The 21,332-nt window shown below is 39.1% G+C and overlaps 1 long non-coding RNA gene across 2 annotated transcripts in view; it reads left to right on the top strand.

Annotated features, from left to right (window-relative positions):
• LOC110348240 (uncharacterized) overlaps positions 1–21,332 on the top strand; it is a 139,036-nt gene that overhangs the window by 82,021 nt on the left and 35,683 nt on the right. The gene's annotated exons all lie outside the window — the stretch shown is intronic.

The following is a 21,332-nucleotide window of genomic DNA, read 5'->3' as shown; positions in this document are numbered from 1 at the left end:
ATAATTTATTGCTTGGAGTCCTAGCTGCAGATGTATCACTTATTGAACAGAAGCATGGTAGCCAGACACCTTTGGTGTAACAATAAACAGCGTTCCCATTTCCTCCCTACTCCAAACAGTAGCTCTATATACAACTGCTTAATCACTTCCTGCTCGATATTATATATGACATCATACTAACACCTCCTTCTAGTTTCTTCCAAAGATAGTGCAAATGACAGGAACACTAAATCTTGCCTGCTCACGCGGCTTCGCCACAAACATATCACTTTCATTTTAGATGACAAATGAGACGGTACTCCAGTCTTCTGTGAATGGCATGCCTGGCATGGTCACTTCACTCCTGAGCTGTCAGCCCTTAACTGAAAATCAGTCCTTGAAGTGATTTATAGCTCAGCTATAAAAAGCTTCCCCTCCAGCTAAAACGTGCACTTCTTTCAAGTTTTATGACAAACGTACACAGGCAAAGAGGAGGGTGTTCACGAGCACTTGCATAGGAACACAAGCTCACACACACACACACACACCTCTTCTCTTACAGAAAAAGGCAAGTGAATTTTGCAGAGTGTTCTGAGACAATTTAAAGCAGGTGGAAACCATTAGCCACCTGAATTTCGGAAGTACCCCTTGTACCTCCACTGATTGCCATGTGTGGAGTAGACCTGTGGCTGATCTCTCTTGTGAACTCAGTGCTGTTGCATTCGGTCTTTCATACCTAAACTGGTTGCTAGTAATAACATGGCAACTAATCTTAACTCCGTGAAAGTCCAAAACAAAAACAAAAATAACAGCAAAAACCCAACTAAATCCCCCATCCTGACAGAATGTCTTGTTTCTTGTGTTTACCTCTTTTTCTGTATTTTTAATGAAATAATCCTCCGCCGTGTATGGTGAGGCACTTTCCCAGCCCCATGTTCTTGTTGGGGAACTCACAGTCTAGCCTGCTAAGACCCATTTGGCCTCACTGTTATAATACATACAGTAGTTAGAAATATATTCATTATGCTAAAGGCCTCGGGCCTCCTAGACTCACCAGTGGCCGGACTCTGGCCTCTAGCCTAATTTCTGGGTTGCAGAGCTACAATTACAGCTTGCTTCACCCTTGTAGTGCAGCTCACAGTTAGATTAAAGCCTTAGGAAACCATGAAGGGACCCACCACCCAACTTCTCCCCAGCAGAGTTCCAAAACCCTTAATTGGCAGATGTGGAGGCAAAGGCCACATTACATGACATGGAGAAGGGTGGCTCTTAACATTCTTGTAGGGTGACATAAATCACAGAGGGACAGTGAACCACATTCTCTTAGGGTATACATTACTTTCTGTAAGTTAGAGCGTTTGATAAACTAAATTCACTCATTCAGGTGCTCAATATCACCTCATAGGAAACAATAAAATCCCTATTCATGGATTTACTACCTGATTTCACTTCTGGTTTGATTTCACTTTTGCACTAATTGATTTTATTCTTTACTATTGATTTCCCTGAGAGGATTCTAATCAATGTCAGTCATTTTTTGTCATCAGGGATTAATGTGTGTTCACTGTTTTCATCATTACAAAATAGTATGTTTCACCCTCTTCTCAAATTTCTCTTCTGTTAATCAATCAAAGATGGGAAGCCTGTTCTAATCTGCACACTATCCTTTGATAGATTTGTTTTGTAATATGACACCTGACTTCTAACCTGCGGGAAATAAGAGCTAACTCCCATACTCTTATTATTTTATGGTTCCATTTGGGAGGAAATGAGGGGTTACTATAAGCCCAGGAGTTCCAAAGAAATCTATTAGCTCCCTTTATTAAATCCCAGGAGTTATCAGAGCATTGTATCTTTCACCCAGGACCTTTGGAGAAGAGATTAAAAACAATTAGAAAATCACAACTATTTGGACAAGTAAAATAAAGTTTGCAGTACCAAGCATTTTTACCCCTCCCGAGAACTCTAGAGAGAAACAAAGAGTTTACAAGATTCTAATTAAGTGGTTAGTACTGGCTGGACTTTGGACAAGTCACTTAATTGTAACCACTTGCTCTAACACCTCCCTAGAGAAAGTAGGAGAACACATTATATGCTTATTTATTTTACAGATATGTCACCCTATGCTATCTCACAGTAAAACTGCGTGCAGTCATTTTTCATTTTCATGTCACTTTTTCATGCAAAATAAGTGGAATTTCATAGTGCAGGGGAAGCTCCAACTAGGAAAGGAATTCATTTCCCATTTTAGTTTGTTTGATATCTTTATTGGAAATGTTCTTTATTAAATATAAACAAACGTGCTCTTTTCAGGTGGCACGCAATAGTGACATCTCTCATTTTGAGCTCAGTCAAGTCCAAATATATTAGCTTAAAAATAAAACTGCCAAAAACTTATTTACAATCCAAGGGTCTCTTAGGCCTAAAGCAAGCAGAACAAACAAGAAATGACGAAGATAGCTAAAGATAGAAAGCTAAGTTGAATGGAGAGGCTCTGTGAGAAGTCTAGAAAACAGATTCCAAAGTAAAAGAAATTGGCAGTAAGAGGCATATGGGTTGTGTTTTGTTGTGGAAAGAAGCTACAGATGTCACCATAGTCATGAAATCATGATCACCAGGATGCTGTTCATCTTGCTAGGAACCTGACGTGGAGGAGAAAGACTCTTGGTCAGTGGTCTTCCACAGTGTAAGCATCTATCTCAAATGTGTCTACTTGCTTATAAATTAGACTTACTGCTATTATAACTCCGAGTATAATATTCAGGGAACGATATGGTTTTTTTGGAACCAGTTAATCCTCAATATTGTTTTGAAAATCTCTATCAAAAAAGAATTCTTAATAAAGATATCTATAAAATTACGTATGAAACATCATATATATATACACATATATAGGGTGATTGAAAAATATGGTGAATTTTTTAATTTAAAAAATTCAGTACAAGAAAAGACATTTTGTCATTAATCCCCTTCAACATACTCCTCCCTGGATTCAAACACACACCATAGTTCTTACCACTTTTTGAAACATGTCTGGAAGTCCTCTTTTCTTTGCGACTTTATAAGTTCTGATCAAAAATAGAGTGAAAAGACAGGCTCAAAAACACCATGAATAAGGTGCATCCACTTTATTTTCTGGATCTGATACCATATGACTTCTAGCTCTTCCTCAAAGTCAAAATGACCATGACAGATAAACATTTTGAATTGATTCGGGACACGGAGGCAGCCATGACAGTGTAAGACATTCAGAAAAGAGGACATCTAGAACTGCTTCAGAAAGTGGCAAGAATGATAGGATGTGTGTTAAAAGGAAGGGGGAGGATTTTAAGGGTGATTCATTGTAATGTATCTTTTACTGTAACACAATTTTTAATTTAAACATTCACTGTATATTTTGATCACCCCTTGAATATATAGAAATGTTTTTTGTGGCCAATTTCCTCAATTAGAATAAACTGTGTCCTGCTTTTTAATTTTTTATATATATTTATTTATTTTTGTACCAGGGATTGAACTTGGGTCCTTGCACTTGCAAGACAGGTGGCAGAACCACTGAGCTAAATCCTCAGCCCTGGTTTTTAATTTTTAACATCATTATGTGGCAGGAGGACTTGGAAAAGCCTTATGTATTCCTTTATTTATGCTTTTCACTTGGGCTTGTGTTATTAAAAGGATATTCCACTCATGATTTCTTTATGGGAATGTAGGATGCTTGTGCATTTTGTTTTGCTTAAACTTGATGATATAATAAAACGTAATGATGTGAGATGACAACATTACGGACACAGAATGTATACATTCATTTAACATACAAACTACAGCCAGTCTTCCTGACAGTGAACACCTGAGCTTGACTCTCTTCTTTCACACTCAACATGGAGAGAAGGACACGGGACTCTCTCACTTGCACGCCCCTGCAGCTGTACACTACGTTAGTAAAACTTCATTTATTTCCCATTTTAACACTGCAACAGAATCAGAAATTTCCAGCATTGTCTTCCCAGCAGGCAATGGAAAATCTTTCCTATCTGTGGGGAGGCAAGTCCTTTGACTAAAAACCATTTTACCCATCCTACTGATAAATCTTCTACAGTGGATTAGTAAATCTGTCCCAAGAAAGGATGTGCCGGTCAGGAATTAACAATATTCCAGACAAACTGATATTTAGGTTTGTTTCAGACAACAGAAACTTTTCCCACATACATAGGCAAAGGCCAGTGTCCACATCTGCAAGTAGGCTTGAATCCAGGGGCACAGCATGAAGGTCAAGCCTAAGTCACAGGTCACCTCTATGCAGACTGGTGTCTATCAGGTCACAAAAGAGCTCTAAATTTCGATGAGCCATTTTGTCCTTTGACATGTCCTGTGCCAACCTCTTTGATCTATTAGCTGTAAAGTGGAGGCTGTTAAAAGACCACCTAGACCTTTATACTTGGTACCTTGTAATTTATCATCTCTGCTTAATGTTTTCTAAGCATTTTTGGAGTGTGCTACTAAGATGGAAAACCTGGGCTTGGGTCTCATCAGACTAATCGCTCTTTCCCAAATTAGCTTCAGTTTCCTTTAGCCTACATGAATGAGTGCCTGGGCCCTCTTCTCTCTGGGTGACACTTTCAACCACTGGGCAGTTCAAAGGCACTCGGAGCCGTGAAGCCTTTCTTGTCTCCTACAAAATGATTTCTCTTTCCTCTAAACTTTTATAATACTTTGTACCCAGTACAGCTTTTATTATCTTTTTGTGAGTTTCTTTCTCCCTCATTCAAAGATAAACTCCTTGAAAGCAAGGGTCATGCTTTATATAGTCTTCCTAATACAGGGTGCGAGGCTTTGAAAAGCAGATGCCCATGGCTGCTTGTGGAAATGTATTAAATTGACCATCCAGCTTTGAGGTCCTGACACTCTTTTCTACTACTTTCTTTTCAGACTTATCAAACAGCTAACATTTTGGCTAAAACTACAAAGATCAAATTGCCAAATACATGATAAATGTCTTCATGAGGAGTCTTTACAAACCTAATCGATTATCTGTGCTGATTTGAATTGGAATTTAAATTCCACTCATATTTGGGAAAAGACAACAGTTCACTAAGTTCAAAGAGAAGCTCTTCAAAATATGCATTTAAAACTCACCCAAAGACTATGGTAGCAAAATGGGTCTTGTGGACCACTATTCTGATGACTCAAGGAGAAGTGAATCAAAACCATTTGATTGCCCTTGAAATACAAGATCTTCAAAAGCAAGGAGAAAATATTTGCACTGTGTGTTGGAAATGATAAAAACTTAGTTCAAGAATTCCCAGCAAAGCCAAGGATCTGCCTGTCTTCTATTGTCTTCAGTTCTTAAGTGTTGCTGAGCTGCTTCTACAGCTGTTTGCTGGTGTTATCAAAACAGTAGTTTCTCCATAGAGAATACCAACACATGTGATGCTGCATACCACAAACGCTCAGGGCCAACAGAGGTGGCACAGCCCTGCTGGGCATAGCAATAGGCCCTGGTTCGGAGCCCAGAACCCAAGCAGATCTTAACTCTGAGGCTGACTCACTGTGTAACTCTGGACAAACCACTTCACTATGTGTTTTTCACTGTCTCCATTGCTCAAAGGAGAGGCTGGAGACAGCTAGGAAAATACTGGTAAAACTCCCTGAAATCTCTGCTAGAAAAAATGTGGTTAAAAGATAATTACACTCCAGTGGATTTTCCCAAGGAGATTATGCAAGCAGGGAAAATTATATAGTCAAGAAATACTGTCCAATGCCAATTAATCCATAACATATTCTAAGTGGAAAATGTAGTGTCCCTCTCTTTTTCACATTAATAAAGTAAAATATTTTTTAAATGTGTAGTGGCCTAAACAAAATACACATCTTTTTCAGAGGACACGTTAAGACACAGGACACAGAGCAACTCAATAAGGATTGTAAACTTTTCTATATAAGAGATCTGGACTTAGTCACATGAACCTTCACATATAAGGTTATTATAATTCCTGACTGTCCTCTGCCTTCATCAAAACTTTGGAGTTCAGTTCTGAAAGATTGAGAAGCCAATGGATACACAAACGCTTTGGACTAGAGAGTAGATTAATCCTCCTTGTTAAGCAGTACATGAGCATCCACTGCATAAGGCACTTTTATCCCAGAGTGAGTTATTGGTGGTCACAGCACCCTCCCTGTGCTGTCTTTGACCCAACTCTTTGATGTATTAGATATAGATTTACTTTTTCACTGAATCAGCATGTATTACATTTTGGCTTTTTCTCCCTAAACTGTTTTGGGGGTTTTTCCACAAATATGCTTACTTTGGCTAAAGTTAAGATGTTCCACCTTCTGGATGGCCTTGATCAGTTTGCTGGTCCCCCAGAGCCATGATGGAGCAAGAAAGAATCTGGTTCCAAAACGATATTTGATTGTTATTTTTGGAACCTTCAAGTAAATTACAGGAAAATTGATTTTCTTTAGTGACCTCCTGCACCCACTGAACCCCATATGTTGTTCTAATTTGGCTTTATTTCTATCTATGTTTAAGGTTTTTGTGTATGTGCCATGGAAAATTAATTGAGTTGATGAAAATCATATTGCCTAATTAGAGGGAGCTTTTTAAGCTTATACAATGAGAATTTATTTCTGTCTAAAATCTACAGATAAAGAGTTGCATCTCTTGCTGACATAGCTTTGGATATATTCACTTGTCATGAAGACATGAATTACTTTATCATATTAAAGAAAGAACTCTTTCTATGGATTTCTGATGTTTAGAAATGGTGTTCATGTATAATTTGACCTCCCAAACTTTCTCTTTGTATAGCCAAACCATCCAACTATACTTCATTTGTAACCCCATTATCTAGCATTTCATACCAGGAATTCAAAATCATGGCTGATCACAAGGACCAACCTGACTATAATACTCCTCTTCACAACTGACTTCAGTACCATTTTCTTCTTGAGTTGGCCCCTCCTATTTTTAGGCTTCTTGCCTAAAGTAATCTTTGTGGGACCTTACACTGCAGGGACATCTATTGTCCTTGAGAACTGACCTTGAACATGAACCCTGTCCTCTCTTTGGTAATTAATTCCTAACCAATAACATATTCTTCCCTTAAATATTCATGTCCCAACAGAAACTGAACACTAATTTGGAACGATATTTTACCCAAAAGTCAAATATTAAAGAAGGAAGGTGCAATCTTGAAACAGAATAGTTAAGATTTAGAAACTACCATGCCCAAAACTCTCTTCACAGACCTTTACCATCAGTCTCTATACCTTCCCCAGTCTAGCTTTTTCCTCATGCCACCTCTTTCTCCTTCTATCACCTGTAGTCCTCCAAGGGATTACTGGTCTTAGCATCCCAACTGATCTACCCTTAGTCCCTGAGAGAGAATCCCATCCCTCACCCCCAGTGCCATTTTCTCCTTTCTGTGAGGCTGAACATCACCCTTTTCCCAGGTAGACAGATAATAAGAATGTTCCTTTCCTACAGAGGAAACCACTCCCCAGGCGGAAAAATTATCTCAGAAAAGTCCTGAGCTCTTATTGCATTCTTGTGACAAGAGTAACTGTGTGAGGCGTACTAATTTCTCACTGGAGCTGTGGTTTTATTGATGGTCCTCTTTCTTCAGTCCTCAGGTCCCAGTTCTGGAGTTCTGGAAAAGAATCCCCCAACAGAAAGCTGTACCACAGAGTTTAGAACCAAGTGCCCTGAAAATCAGACAGAAATGCTGGAACATACACCCCTCCCTGCCAGACAACTATGTCACTCAGACAGGACCTTGGCTCAGTTGTCTTCTCCCAAAATTTATGTTATCAAATAGAACACTTAAGTTCTCAGTCTGAAACATCTGTGTTCAGGTTTATACTGACTTCACATTTCCCTCTAGAACAGTGGGTGAATATTTGATTTACATTTTTAAAAATAAATGGCAGACTCGAGTGGTTTTCCCAGACAAAATGCACCAATTTGCCTCTGAGGTAAATTCATGTCCCTACCCTTAGAGACTGGAAATTGCTTGCAGCTTTAAATGTTTTCCCTCTTTTCCCAGCTACTAAAGATCAAGTTTCCAACAATATCTTGGGGCCAGTGCCAGCTAGGGTAACCCATTGCATGTCTGTGGAATTATGAGAATGTGGTCATTTTGGGGTCTCCATTCACTGTGCAATTACATACATCCATTCTCAAATATGGGCTCAATGAAGCATCACTTGGGAACTTGTTAGACAAGTGAATTTTCAGGATCCATCCCAGCCCACTGAATGGGGGACTCTGGAGTTGGAGGGATGGGTATCTTACTTAACAAGCCCTGCCAGAGATTCTGACCACTAATAGATACATGCCAACCACAAGGGAAGAAGCACATAATATCCTCCAGGCCCCCATAGAAGGGGCCAAGAGAGTCCCTGCCAAGTGTGTCCCAGATCTCACAAACTCTGCAAAGGATAATGTTTGATTTTTCTTGTCTGTGCCAAAAGATGTTAGAAAGTTCAGTAACCATTTGAATTAACCAGGATTATAGGAAATGGTGGTGTGAACTGAAAAGAGCCTCATGTCGAGGGAAGCAAGTTTGAGAAGCAACAAGGGAAGGATGAGCCAGAGGTGAAGGTCAGTGAAGTGGATGGAAGGATATGCTCACCATCCCTGTCCTGGGAAAGCAAAGGGAGTGAGACAGTACCACAAGTGCATGTCTATCAGGCCAATTCCCTAAGTATCTGTCCTGTTCTCCCTGTATGCTTATGGTGTGGACCTAGGAGGCTATACCTCCTAGGAGTGACCTAGAAAGGACCTAGAATGACCTAGACATTCCACGTCAAACACATGGGCCATAGAGGGAGACTCCTGACCCAGTCTCTCCCTAGGAACCTTGAAGACTGTCATTCAGTTTCAACCAAGACAGCCCAGAAGTCCTGAGCCTGGGTTGAGCTCCCCCTGATTTATCTGAGGGGACCCATGCAGCCTTTCATGCTGAGAACAACTGGGTTGGTTCAGAAGGGCACTGCCCTGATCACAAAGGTGACTCCCAGGGAACACAAGCCAGGACAAAGGCATATATAACTTTTGATATATAACTTTAAAATATATAGGCACATGGTATATGGTTCCACTCATGCTCATGACCTAGGCCCTGGAAATAGTAAATACAGGGATAGAAGGCATTTCAAAATCCAGTCCAACTCAGTTAATGAAGCAGTGAGGCACCCACACTTCCCAAGACAGGGTGCCAGATTTCATAGCCCAGAGGGAGATGAGGTGAGTCTGTGTGTCCTCTGACCCTTGCTCCCTGGGGCAGAGATACACACTGACAACTATCACACACGACATGCTGTCACAATACCAAGACAACTATGGAGAAAGTTCTACTGGAAAAACACAAAGGGAAGGGATTTTTGATCTAGAAAAATCTAAGAAGGCTCTGGGGAGACATGGTTCTGTAAGAGAGCTCTGTGCCGCTTGCTTATAAACTTCCTCCAGTCTCAGGAGCCCCCCCCCAGGAGTTGCTGTATGAACTTGACATAAAATAGAAAGGAGTAAAGAAGGGTTTCTCAACCCCGGTGCCTTTCCCTGCATCTAGAAATCTATCTCAGGCTCCAAATCAGAGACTGGCAGGACCAGCTTCCATCCTGGTGGCCACTACATTGTGCTGTGGCTCTCTACAGGTAGAGAAAGGAAATTATTCTTCTATAAAACATAAAACTCATCCACCTAGAATGGTGACCATACAAAGTTGTTGCCTTATAACCATTAAAACATTCTTCAAAAAGCATTTTCTTCTGAAGTTGTCCAGGAAACTAAAACCTTGTTCCCATTATTTTACAAAATAAACTAACACAGTGGTCAGAAAACTGTAGCCCACCTCCTGATTTTGTACATAAAGTTGTATTATAACATATCATCAACTATTCATTCAAAACTGACAGATTGCAAAAGGAACTATATGTCTCACAAAGTCTTAAATATTCACAAAAATCTTACCAATTTTCAGGTACACAAAGTCAATCCATAAGCAAAAAGAAAAAGTCTTCAGATCCTTACCCACCAAACTCCAATCTGTGCCCCAAAATTTTGCTTATAGTTTAGGGTTGGAGAATTTTATGGTTTTAAACAAATGAAAACCAGATAGAGAAGCAACAGATAGACAGAAGCAATCAAAGTCCTGGCAGAAGACAGAATTCTCCACAAATGGCTCAACTGAAGACTTCATTTACAGGAACAGACAAAGGATTTGTGGGCAGTCAAAGACTGGCAGCAGAACTGGTACCACCCTGGAGGCTGAAGAGACAGGGCAGGAAAGAGCGTCACGAGACAAGGAGGAAGGTCACCTTACAGGAGCTCTAGTCATGGAAGAGGATGTCTAATTCCATGGGAATGGAAGCCAACCATCACAAAGCCTTCCTGTGCCCTCTTGCATCCTCCTGACACCCCCACTGCTGGCTGAGCATAACTGGATACCAGAGAGCATCAGGACTAATATCACACCCAGTGCAAGTTGATCAGCCTTTAGGGACCAAGAAGGGTAGAAACAAAATGGGGCCCAAGGGGGAAGTGACTTGTCAGCACACAGACCTCAAAAATCAATATGACAAGAGCATAAGTATACACCAATGAGGATTTCTATTGCAAGCACAGAAACCCAACTCAAACTAATGAGACAATTTATTAACTACATTACAGAGGAACTCGAGGGGCTTCAGAGTGGACTTATTTGAATCAGTCAAATGCTATCAAAGAGAGCTAGATGTCTGCATCTTCCTGTTCTGTCCATGTCAACAAGATCAATTACTTTGAGGCTGGTTTCACAGTTGGAACAAAGAAAACATGTATCTTTGATCTCAGGATGGTAAAATAGGATTGGAGGCAAACAAATGCAAGGGTTTCCCTTCCGTTCCTACCAGTTTCAAAGCTGCGCTTGGGTCCCCCTCCAGCTACAGCACTGTATAAATGCACACACACACATTCTCTCTGTCGCTCTTTGTTTCTGTCTCTCAGTCTCTGACTCTCTCTCTCTCTCTCTCTCTCTCTCTCTCTCTCTCTCTCTCTCTCCTATCTTGAATTCTCCTAACACTCCTCCCCTGATTAGCTTGGTCTGACAATTCCAGAACTAATCACTAGTCAGAGGTATAAATTACATTAGTCATGGGGCCCGGGGATTTAGCTCAGTGGTACTACACTTGCCTCATAAGCACAAGGTCCTGAGTTTGATCCCAGGTACCAAAAAAAAAAAAAAAATTACACTAGTCATGAGGATGTAGACTAGTAGACTAGTCATCTGAAGGGTGGAAGGGGCAGAACAGATGGAAGGATGGAAAGATGAAACGGATGGGGTTGTGGGTGTTGGAGAGTGTTGACCAAAACACCTGTGCATCAAGGTATTGTAGCAATGCACCATGGACATCATTCTGCCTTCATTGGGTGGCCTGAGATTTTTACTATCCAGTTCTACATCCAACCCCTGAGGCTCCTCTAGCAGCAGAGTAGTTCCTGCTATGCCATGAAGGGACCTGTTCTTCTTCAAAACTGGAACATAGTTCCTCATTCAAGCAGTTCATGCAATCCCAGGAAAAGCCAAAAGAGAACTTGTGAAAAAAGGGTGAAGAAGTTGCAGAGTCTAAGTTAAAGTTCTAAAATAGTCTTCTCTAAAGTCTTTAAGTTGGCCGTCCTTTGCTTTTTAAGTTCCTTCTATGTAGCTAAGGTATAAGATGGTTGCAACCCCACAGAAAGAGAAAGTACATACCGCGGACTCCGAGGATTTAACAGCTGAAGTTAATTTGAAGGCCTTTTAAAAGGTATTATATGTTTTTCACCACTTTTCCCTGCACCTGGTAGGTGTTGAGTCTCATTGGCAAAAGCTCCACTTGGTCTTTGATTGATGGGCTTTTTCATGGACACTCCAAAGGAGACTTAGAGCTTCCCTTCATGTAGGTTTTCCACTTCATCATGGCACTCTTTTGCCACCAACCTAATCCTCACTTTCAACCTCTCCAGAAATGCCCTGAGGTTTGAATCTAGTTTATACTTGAAAGTGTCAGGAAAATAACTTATTATTGTCCCCAGATGTTGAGACCCTGGACAGAGGAACTCTGAAGATAGACTGTTATTCAAACATTTAACAGTTTCTCATCAATTGTACTTGGTTTCCTGAGATCAGTGACTATCAGAAAAGCAAAGTTCCCTGTTATGCAACAGAAATCCCATTAAACATATAATACACTGGTTAAAGTTTTGCTGAAATCACTGAAAATGGAAAACTTTATTTTTCCTACCTATTTTGAATACTTGGCTGACCTGACAAAATTTTTGACTGTGGCTCATAAACTAGCAGAATATATTTCCTACTCACCTCAGGATCTTAAAAACAAAATACCTATTACATGGGCAGATACAATGGCAAGGTCAGGCAGGTGCTGGAATATCCATTCCTTACAGCATCCAGAGCACATGAATGTTCCTTAGGCCATTGGAAACTAAAGTCCTGGCCAGTAGAAATAAGCTAGGTCCTCTGCTTCTTCTTTTAAATTCAAATTCCTCATGCGTATGTTTATAGTTTCCAAGTTATTTCTCTTACAAAAAATTAATCTAAAACATTGACAAACCACACCACTTTTATGTGTTTCATAGGGGCTTTTCTATACACGCTGCTGTAAATCCCCTATGAAAATTATTATTAATCAACAGTGACTCATTTAAAATTATAGTTTAGGATTTCTTATTTTAAAAAAGATCCAATTTCATTTATATCACCACCCAAGTTTCTTTTTTACTTAAAATTCACATCACAATTCAGAATGGGAAATGCCATTGGAAAGTTGTTTTTCAAACCAAGGATTTTTTTGTTTCCAAAAAGAGAGAGGGAGAGAACAAATGAGCATGATAATGCCAATAATTATGTGTTACATGATTTTTATAACCAAGCAGTTTATTACAACTGCTTTTGTGGGTGGTACAAAATATTTGAACAGGTTTTCAGACCAGTTGGGGATTAAATATTGGTGATTATTATTACAGGTTGAGTTTTATGATCTTTGGTAGATTTATTTCCACAGACATCAGGACACATATCAGATTAGCATTCTCTTTGAAAATGCTACTTACAACCTGATTCGCCTTTCAATAGTCGTGAGAGTGCTGCAGGGCTTCAGGCAGAAGCTACTGAGAAAACAAATAGGTTTCTAGGGATGTGAATAGTCCTTAAAAAGTTAATTGAGGGCCAGGGATTTGCCTCAGTGGCACTGCACCTGCCTCGCAAGTGCAAGGTCCTGAGTTTGATCCTTGGTACAGCAAAAAAATAAAATAAAAAGTTAATTGAATTTCTGCTAATGAGCTCCTCTGCAAAAAAATACCCAACTAGTCCATATAAAGGAGAAAGCTCAGGAGAACACATTTATGTTAACTTTGGAGTACGTCATCTAACTAACCCTAAAAACACTTTTATCAAATAACAGCCAACTTACAGAATATGCTAGAAGAGCCCAGAACCCCAAAATGCTTAAGCTTAATCTTCTCTTCACTTAGTAATGCTATGAGAAAAATAGATGAGGAGATGAGATATGGGATAGACTGGATTAAATGTGCCTCTTTCTTTATATTATTGCTGTTCTGATACCCAGTGAATAAAACATTCTTTAGCAATTCATGCAACTATTAACAAGTCTGGAATTTAGGAAAACATCTCTAAGAATATATTTAAACAGTCCCATAAATTGGTTTCAATTGCTAGTTTTTCAAGAAAGAACTCACATCACAGTCTCTTAATCAGAGTCGTTTAGGGGGAAGACACTGATCTCAAGTAGACTAAGTCCATTTGCATTGTTTCAAATCATATATTTGTCTTTGACTTGAAGTTAAATGTTCTTTTTCTGAGAGTCTGTAAATTCTGTGAGATCAGGGACCAAAACTCCCATCTTCCTGCCCAGCAACACCAACCCAAAATAGCTATGTAATAAATATTTGTTGGAGACACAACAGAAGAACTAAATATCAGACTTTAAGTATTTAAGAGTTCTCCCTCCCTTTCTCCTAATAACTAGAAATTATCAAGGCTTACTGAGGCATCACTGCAGTGGAACCAGAGCAGTCTGTGATGATCCCACAGGACGTCACAGGTTTGTGTTAATAGCACTGCCATTCTGGAGCCTCATTTCCTGCATAGTTGTCTAAAACAAGGAAACAAAAACAAAAAGCTAACCTAAAATTTAAACAATTATATTACATACAGGTTTATATAGCCAGCACTTAATTGACAGCTTAATAAAATGTCTAAGGGCCAGGGATTTTGCTCAGTGGTTTCGCCGCTTGCTGCGCAAGCGGAAGGATCTGTGTTTGATCCCCGGCACCAAAAAAAAAAAAGAAAAAGAAAAAGAAAATAACCTATGGGCCGGAGATTTAGCTCAGTGGTTTCGCCGCCTGCTGTGCAAGAGCAAGGACCCGAGTTCGATCCCCGGTACCAAAAAAAAAAAAAGTCTTTTCTGTGCAGCTATCTTTCGCTTGTAACAAATGTATAAGTACTTATTCAGATAAAGTGATCTCTAAGCATTAAAGTTCATAATGGTACTCTTCATTAGCACACAAGTATTTTTAACAGAAATAGCTGATGGTTTTGTAATGAAACTTATCAGGGTTGCCTTTTCTGGCTTTTATGTCATGCTTGAAAAAAATCTTTCCCTTAGTGAGAATACTACCATCTCTTCCAGTACTACTGTGATTTATTTATTTATACTTAATTTGGGTCCTTTCTCTATATTTATTTTAATGTAAGAAGAGGAGCAAAAATCAGATGTAATATTTTCCCACATAAATATTCAAATATCCCTGAATTCTTTAATTAAACACCCATATTTTATGACTTAGAGTAACAACTTTTTCACCTTCTGATCCCCACATATCCCTGGGTAAATTTCTGGGTTCTCTATGAAGTTCAATTCAGTTGCTCTATTTGTTTGTTTATAGTCTTTTGTTGTGATGTTTTGATTCCTATAGACTTATGCTAATATAACCTATATCTTTCAATTATTTTTTCACTTCAGATTTTTGTGGCCAATTCTTTTAGTTATTTTAGTGGTGGACTTGAAAATCACTTGTCTGGCTCTAAAAGTGTCCCGGTAGAATTTGCACTGGGCTCATGATAAACATAGTTTGATTGTGGGAGATTTGACTTCATTAGGATGTTGAGTCTTTCTAGCCAAGCATAAGATAGAATACAATGGTACCTCAATTCATGAACTTAATTCTTTCTACAATTCTAGTTGAAAAAAGGAACTGAACAAGAACTAAATAAAATTCAGTGATTCACTGTTAACCTTATGGGGAAATTTGATTCGTGTCTCGTTCAATTCGGTTTGCAACCAGAATCGTGGAAAGAATTAAGTTCGTGAACCAAGGCACCACTGTGGTTTTTCTCAGTGACTTAAAGGTTTCTTCACAGAGATTTTGTACAATTTTAACTTTTTCTCTAAGCATTTTACCTTTTGTGGTCACATCTCCCCACCACCACCTTTTTTTTTTGGTACCGGGGATTGAACTCAGGACCTTGCACTTGTGAGGCAGGCATGGTGCCATTGAGCTAAATCCCCAGCCCCTCATTTTATATTTTAAATGGTAGATATAATTCCATCAGAGCCACTTAAACACAACAGAGCAACTTTTTAAAATCTCTGCCTGTCTTTCTTTTAGTAGCATTGGGGATTGAACCCAAAGCCTTTATAATGAGCTATATTCCCAGCCCCTTTTTTTCTTTTTTTTTTGGTGACAGAATATCTCTAAGTGGCCCAGACTGGGCTCAAACTTAAGATCCTTCTGCCTCAGCCTCCTGGAGTTCTGGGATTACAGGTAGTGCCACTACACAGAGCTATTACGCTTAAAATTTTTAAATGAAAAATAATAATTGTAAATATTTATGGAGTACAACGTGATGTTTAATACATGTGCATAACATGAAAGGATCAGATCAATATAATTGGAGTATCTACCATCTCAAGCACTTATTTTTTTGTATTGGAAACATTAAATATCCTCTCTACTAGCTATTTTGAAATTTATAATTAGTTGTTGTCAACCATATTATCCCAGTGTGCTAAGGAAGATTAGATGTTAATTCTCCTGTCCAACTACACCATTGTACTGGTTAATATCCTTTCCACATTCTCCCACCCCGCCGCATGCCCCTCCATCCTGCCTCTGATAACCACTTGTCTACTGTTTATACCATGAGAGCAAACTTTTAGTTTTGATATATGAATCCGAACATACAGTATCTCACTCGTTTAGCATAGCAATTATCAAAAAGACAAAACATAGCAATGTCAATGAGGATAAGGAGAAAGAGCAAGTCACATGCACTATTTTTTTTTTTTTTTTTTTTGGTACCGGGGATCAAACTTGGGTCCTTGTGTTTGCACAGCAGGCAGCAAAACCACTGAGCTACAGGTGCCCAAAAAGACTCATGGGGGAGTAGGTGGGGCTTTTTCAGAGATGACTGGATCTAGAGTGTGTGATGCTGGGATTGATTCATGGTGCAATGCTAGGATCAAGGGCACTAGGATTAAGGGTGTGAGTGCTACCCATCCTGAGTAGCTGGGATAATATATAAGGGATAAAAGAGCTGTGATCATCTCTTGCTTGCTTGCTTTGTTACATCCTGCTCACCATAAACTGTTTCTCCTCTGCAATGCCTGTCTCCCATGGCACCTTGTCTTGGAGCCAGCCAATTATGGACTGAAACTTCTATGAACCATGAGCTAAATAAATCTTTCCTCCTTTAACTCTGGGTGTCAGGTATTTTATCTCAGCAATGACAAAAAGTAACTAAGATAGAGTTTGGTACCAGAGAAGTGGGGCCAGTTCTGTGACTGTACCTGACCATGTGGTTTAGGTGCCTTTGGAGGTGGCTTGTGGAAAGGGGAAGTTAGGAAAGGTTTGGAGATGCCAGCTAAAAAAGTAGAGCTGGGAATCTTGAGGCTTTACTTGATGGGAGACTCTGGTCAGAGCTCAGAAGACCAGAATGCTGCCAGTAAAGACCAGGTTCAAAAGGTTTCTATTGGGAAGAAGGACTGCATTTGCTGTTGGACTCCAAATAATGTGTGTTATGCCTTGGCAGAAAGTTTGTCAGCATCTTCCTTGTGTCTAGAGACTTTGCCTGAGTCTGAGATTAAGGGCAGTGGATTAATTAACCTGGCAGAACAAATTTCAAGGCAGTCTAATTTTGAGGCAGTGCCATAGCTACTGTTGGGGACTTTTAGCCAGATTTATGTTGAGAATCAAGAGCAATGAGCCCAGAAGAATAATTTAAAGCACTGTGAGTTTGCCCAGAACGGAAGCTCCAGTAAAGTTGCGGCCTGGAAACATGGAAAAGAGAGGTAATTGGTCACTGAAAAGACTTTGCTTTGAGAAGCAAGCCCTAGCGCACCATATTCCAGAATAGCAGAAACCTAGGGAAGTTGTTCCTCGGGATTTGGTTCGTAGGCACTCCACCCCTATATTGAAGAGAGAAGGAGGTTTGGCTACTGCTCCAGCTGGTGGTAGACCTTGGCATCATCTATGTGGTGCTGGTCTTAGGTGTGTACAGAAGGCAAGAGTTGTGGGGTCAGGAAAGCTTCCACCCAGATTTCAGAAGAAGGCCAGGGAGGCCAGGCAGTGTACCCTGAGAGGGCAGTGTGTGAAGCTGTCAATGTGAAGCCGAAGGTGCAGTGGAGACCCCAGAAATTTGGAGAAGCCAGGAACGTGGATCATCCAAGGAAAACTTCAAAGAGGGAGCAGAGCCAACCCAAGAAAGAAGCCATGGGAACTACAACCACATGCAGTTCCATAGGGGCAGAGCCACCCAGGCCCTTTAGAGTTCACAATTAGCCACAGATTGCCAGAGATGCTGGAAGTGAAACTGTGGGATTTAATGTTTGCCCTGCTGGATTTGGGTCTTGCTTTGTTCCCATTCCTTGCTATTGCTTTGTAACTTTCAGAATGGAAATGTCTATCTTATGCTATTGAATGTTGAAAGTGTTTAACTTTCTTTTTATTTGTACAAGGGCTTGCAGTTAACAGTTTGCCTTAAATCTTGGAGGAGACTTTGGATTTGGACTTTCAGCAATGCTGAAACTGTTAAGGCATTGGCAACTCTTGGAAATGGACTAAATGCCTTTTGCATAAAGAGACACACGGGAGTCTCTGAGGGACCAGTGGGAAAAATGTGATGGTTTGTGTTTAGATGTCCCTAAAAAAGCTTCATGTGGTCATAGCTAGGGCTTTCTCAGAGGTGGATAAATCCAGAGTGCGTGACACTGGGACTGATTCATAGTGCAATGCTAGGATCAAGGGCGCTAGGATTCAGGGTGTGAGTGCTCCCTGCCCTGAGTAACCCAGATAAGATATAAGGGATAGAAAGAGGTGTATTCATCCCGTGTTGGTTTGTTACCTTTTGCCCTCCATGAATTGGTTTACTTCTGTAATGGCTGTCTGCCATGCCACCCTGCCTTGGAGCCAGTCAATTATGGACTGAAACCTCTAATAACTGAGAGCTAAATAAACCTTTCTTCCTTTAACTTTGGGTGTCAGATATTTTATCTTAACAATGAGGAAAAGTAACAAAGACAGATGGGAATGGAAACTTATATACTCATATGAAAAATGGTCTAGAGGTTCCCTAAAAATCTACAAATAAAATTACCAGCCTCAGTACTGAGTATATATCCCAAACCAAAAAAGACCAGAAAATCACTATGTCAAAGAGAAAAACCTTTTACAACAGGAACAGAGTGCTTTTGCAATTAACCCCATGGTAAGAATAGAAAGATTAAACTGAAATGGTGAGATTATGTCATTAATGAGAAATTTGGCTGTGCACAGAATAAAGAGATGCTATAGATCTCTCAGGCTCACAGTGAATTAGGATACGTACTCCACACAGTGTCTGAACTATTAGGAATCTAAAAGGTAATATGTATCATCCCAAAGCTGGAAAGAGGAGTAAACAAAGAGCCACAGAGAAGGATAAAATCTTACACAAATAGGTAGATTAGCCATTTACCTTTGATAAGGCACACCTGAGAAATGAAGGTGAGAAGTTCTTAAACTTACAAGTAAGTCTGAACCATAGCATTAGTAGGCTTTCTACTCATTAAACTAAGAAATTACAACAACAAAAAAAACCCACCTAATACTTCTCATCCAGCTTGATGTAAAGAGGTGATCATTCTTGTGCATATTTGTACCAGACACCCAGAAATAGACCAGCCAAAAACCTGGCATTTGAACAAGACAAGAACATGAAGGGGAATTAGACAGAGGCTTTCATTCTGCCATCTTTACAGGTTTCACCAAATCCTTTACAAGGAATTAGAAGTTACATCCAGAATGATATTCTATGATAATTGTAGAATAACTGTTCTTTAGACCTCATTCCATAGTGTAGAACTCTCAGTCAACTATTCTGTTGTCTTTATAAATGTCTGGATTAAAGAATCTTCTTTCTCTACTACAATAGAGAAAAACAGGAACCCATGTGAATTCCAACCACTAAATGACTTAAGAACTCTGGCTACTATAGTGATTAGTTAAGTGGTAGACTACACCCATAAACAGCTTGCTTTTATACAGAGTGCTATTGGTCAGAACAACAGTTTCTTCCTATATCTAGCAAGTATTAAATTTTTATCCCATGGAATATAAGTAGAACTAAGAGTTACATTAGTCTGACTTATACTTTGTCTTGTATATCGATCTTGACTTGTATATTGACTTGTATAATGGTGTTATATCTAGTAAACTTGCTGGATTCATTTATTTCTAAGGAAGTTATCCAGGGATGCATTTTTTATGTAGGCAATACCATTATCTGTAATTAATAACAGGTTTTTTTACCCTCTTTTCCAAATCTAATCCCTTTAGTTTTTTCTGTGTCATCTTGCAGGCTAAAATCTCTAATACAATATTCTCCAGAGTAGCAATAGGAAATAGTCTTGACTACTACCAAGTTTTAAGGGAAAGGTTTTACTGCAACAGTTCCTCAGCAAATACTTTGAAAACCACTTTTAAAAAATAACATTTATAATTTTCTATATAGAAACTTTACCAGAAGAAATAATCAGTAAAAAAATAAACAAACTCTGGAAAAGGCTTTACAAGACAGTCCCTCTTTTAAATCTAAAGTATTACTGCATACTATGCCATACGAAATAAAGCAACATTGTCATTCAAATGTTCGCAAGTCTGTTACTGGAAAAAAACATTTTGAAATAAAAATAAGAGCGATTATCTCTTCTGGGAGAGATAATTCATTAAAGAGCATGCATTTTTTTTTCATGTGTTCATCCAAATTTATAAGTATAGTAATGAGGTTTTATTCAGAGGCCAAAAACTGTAAGCTCCCTATCTGGGCAGGTGCTCCGCTTCCAGACTGACCCTAAATTCCAAAATGTCAGTGCGCGCATGAGCTGGCTCAACTCAGCTAGGGACTTCTTAAAAACCCGTGTTACAGGACACCACCCACAAAACACTGACTTGAAATCTTCAGGCTGGAGCCCGAAATCTATTTTGTGATTCCCAAGTGTTTTGGCTGAGCATACAAGTTTGAGAACCACTAAGTTCAATAATTTACATTTTTTATTCATTTAGGCTTAGAATAGGAGGACTGGTCTAAGTTCTATTTGCTGAGTTTTAAATTCTAAGATTTTGTGATTTTTTTTTAATTTTTGAATAATTAACACATTAATGTATAATGTATAACTAATACCTAGTCCAAGAAAAAGAACAATCCTGGAAACATAAAAATTGCTTTGTACTTCTGAAACACAATTCCTTCCTCCTAAAGGTGAAGTAGCCACTATCCTAAGTTGTGAATAACATTTTCTGGTTTTTCTTTACCACCTGTGAATCTCTGTACAAAACAAAGGTTTTTAATGCATAGACAAAGATACTTTTTAAAAAAGTTATATGAACTGACTTATACTACATGATTTATTTCTTTTTTTCTCCAATTGTGCTTATAAGACTCATTGACCTTGCTGTGCAGGTATAGTTCAGTTTTTTGGTGCTGTGTAATATTCTACTGTCTATGTATACAGTTATTCAGGTATCCTATTTTTAATGAACATTTAGTTTTTTACCAAGTTTTAGATATTATAACATTGCTATTAATGTCCTTGTCCTTTACCTTGGTGAACATATGCATACATTTCCTTTAAACATATTACACTCTCACACCTACATGTGATTCTTACTTCACACTGGACTAAAACTTGTACATATCAAAACTGTGTCCTCACTTTGCAGACTGAGTGGTAATTTGTCACTGTTATATCAGCTGCCAGGGAATTGTGCAATGTGAGAGAGTGTCCCCAACATGTAAAAGTTTCACTTAACACAGTATTGT

This window comes from Heterocephalus glaber, unplaced genomic scaffold, assembly GCF_053883595.1.
Source record: "Heterocephalus glaber isolate CG9 unplaced genomic scaffold, H.glaber_assembly_v1.0 deba00001610, whole genome shotgun sequence".
Classification (NCBI taxonomy): Eukaryota; Metazoa; Chordata; class Mammalia; order Rodentia; family Bathyergidae; genus Heterocephalus; species Heterocephalus glaber.
The sequence above is the reverse complement of the archived record's forward strand: the minus strand, read 5'-3'. Positions and strand labels throughout refer to the sequence as shown.